Below are 2,680 nucleotides of genomic sequence, written 5' to 3'. Positions count from 1 at the left end.
AAACGCACTTCATGTACAGACATTTACAGCTTCATTCTGCTAGGAACTATCCATCCCATGTAAAGTGTGGGGTGTCGTTTGTAAAGCAGCTCACGCTGAAAATAACAGCAATATTTTGTCACATTTAGCTAACAAAGTTTAAAAAACTGGTGTGAATTTTTGAAGGTCACTTTTTTCACATTTACAACAAATTTGTCAACTTAGAGATATTTTAAATAGTTAAATCCAAATGTTACACCTAAATTGCATGGTGTGGAAAGTGAGGTTTGCTTCAACCAGGTTAGCCATTGTTAGCAACATCAGTTGATAACAATGCATGGTATGGTATTGTTTACGTACAGTGTAGCAACATGTCCAGAGATAGAAGATTGACACTACTGTGGGGATGACTGATTTAATGAGACACTAATAAGACAGAGGTGCTAATAAACAACAACTTTCTCGCTAATTATGACATTTCTTACAAATGTCTAATATGATAAATAAATTAATGATGTGATGATATTTTATATCCAAAAGCTTAAAGATAAGACCACCTTCACTGTTACATCAAAATATTAAGCAGAAATGTTTTGCTGACCATTCATAAACACCATACCTCTGGAACAGAAGGGGGGATTGTAGCCATATTTTACATTTGGTCGGATAATGATTTAGTGACACTAATCACATATCTTGAAACTGTGGTCATTGTACAGATCTTTTGCGCCGCTGGGTTGAAGATGTGTGTGAATCATCCATGTTTGGCTAAAAAATACGCTTAATACCTTTTTATTAAATTGCTTCAAAGTCTGGACAAACATGCAACTTGACTGGATGGCGAGGCATAAAACCGCAAGGCAGTAATTCTAATTTTTGTATACAGCAGTGTTTGCAAACAGTTGCCAAGCAGATATAGAGAAACATATATTTAAATTTGGGGTTCTGGCCACCTGGCGAATGTAAGTCCAAAATCCACTCTCCTTTTAACTCGGTGTTTGTCCAACTCTGAGGGGCATGCCTGGCTCATTAACTGATGCTCCTCTATGTTGTCTTTGTCATTTTGTGCTGGGCAAGTAGCAAACAGCAGAGTTTAGGAGCTTATTCCGCTGAAAACAGCGGCCACCTGTTGCCAATAATAAATCAGATGAGGTGAGAATACACTAAAACTTAGAGCTGAATGACTCTAGAAAATTCTGTAGAGCTGAAGAGTCTCACGGTAATTGTCTGTGGGTTTATCGCACACACAAGTAAGTGATCCATTGTTAATGTATAAAACATTGATTATTGCCAAGTAAGTAAGTGAGTCAGGAAGTAAGTGAAGAAGTAAGTAAAGTATGACTTTGGGTAAGAAACTCTTGTGGTAAGAAAACTCCACAGGCATATGTGCACTGCATGCACTTACAACCTCAGCCCACTCAATCTCTATTAGTATGGTAATTTATGAACATAAAATTAATATTCTTTTGCCTTTAGCGGTCCCTCCTAGTATGTTGAACATCCACTTAATGTTTATTCCACGTTCAGTCAGTCTAACATGAATAATAACAGTAATTGTCTGTTAAGATTCTCAGTCATCCAATCTCACCAGATTTCTATACAATTAGCCTGGCATATAATCACACATGGCGGGTGGCCTGACACGGCTTGTGCCGGGCTGTTTTTACGGTGTACTGCAGTGCGTTTGTTCATAGCGTATTGTTAGTATATTGTAGTGTGGATCTTCTTCTTTAATGGTGTGGGGGACTGTTTTTTTAAATATAGGGTGCAATTGCCTGTGTTTACAAATATGACATTGAGCTGCACTGCATTATGTGTCAGTATAGCATCTGTATGTAAAGCTTAGTTAAGTTTGTTCCAAAAGAGTGTGGGATCTGTTAACAAATGTAAGTTCCAACAATTTACTCTGCTCTGTTACAGGAAGTCATTCTTACCAAGCAGAATTACTTAATGAGTTTGGTTATTAAAGCTTTAGTGCGTAACTTTGGGGTATTAATGAATGTCCGTTACATTCAAGCCATTGCCAATTAAGACTAGCAGCGTCACACAACTCTCTGTGTATTTCTCAGTACATGTATGTTACTATTATATTTACTATTAAATATTTTTAAAGAAATTGTTAAAATGTCCTTTTGGATGCAATACACATACATAAAGAGTTGGTAAAACTGTCAAATAGAGTCAAGAGAGTCAATGCAAATCAGTTTTCAACATTTAATCAAAGGTGGATGAACTCATTTTCTTTCTCTTTTTATCTAGGCTGTACTATATTTTTAGTATAGTGAGTGTACATAACTCAGTTTCCCCAACTCAGAATACCAAAAAGGTCACTAAACGTTCAAAAAAAGGTTGAAAAATGTTGCCTAGATTGTTTTTGGTTAGATCAAACTGCTACGCTTTTTTATCTTGAAGATTGGATTAGTGGATGAGTTTTGCTTAAACACTAACCAGGTAAATCCATTTTTCAACACCAGAAATCTGAGATCTGGTCCTCCTCGGCCCCCATTAGTGCTTCAATATGGAAAGCTTCTCATTTCCTACATGCAGGCAGTTGGTAAGGTTATTGAGAGATAGAAGGAAGAGGAGGCCGTGGGAGGGAAAACAACAGGGGTTTGAAGGGAGACGTGAGGTGAGATCGTAACAGATGGCCTTTCTCTGGACTTTGTCCATAGGCTTCATAAACACACACACACGCACACAC

Source organism: Etheostoma spectabile, chromosome 1 (genome assembly GCF_008692095.1).
Source record: "Etheostoma spectabile isolate EspeVRDwgs_2016 chromosome 1, UIUC_Espe_1.0, whole genome shotgun sequence".
In the NCBI taxonomy this organism is placed as follows: Eukaryota; Metazoa; Chordata; class Actinopteri; order Perciformes; family Percidae; genus Etheostoma; species Etheostoma spectabile.
The sequence above is the reverse complement of the archived record's forward strand: the minus strand, read 5'-3'. Positions refer to the sequence as shown.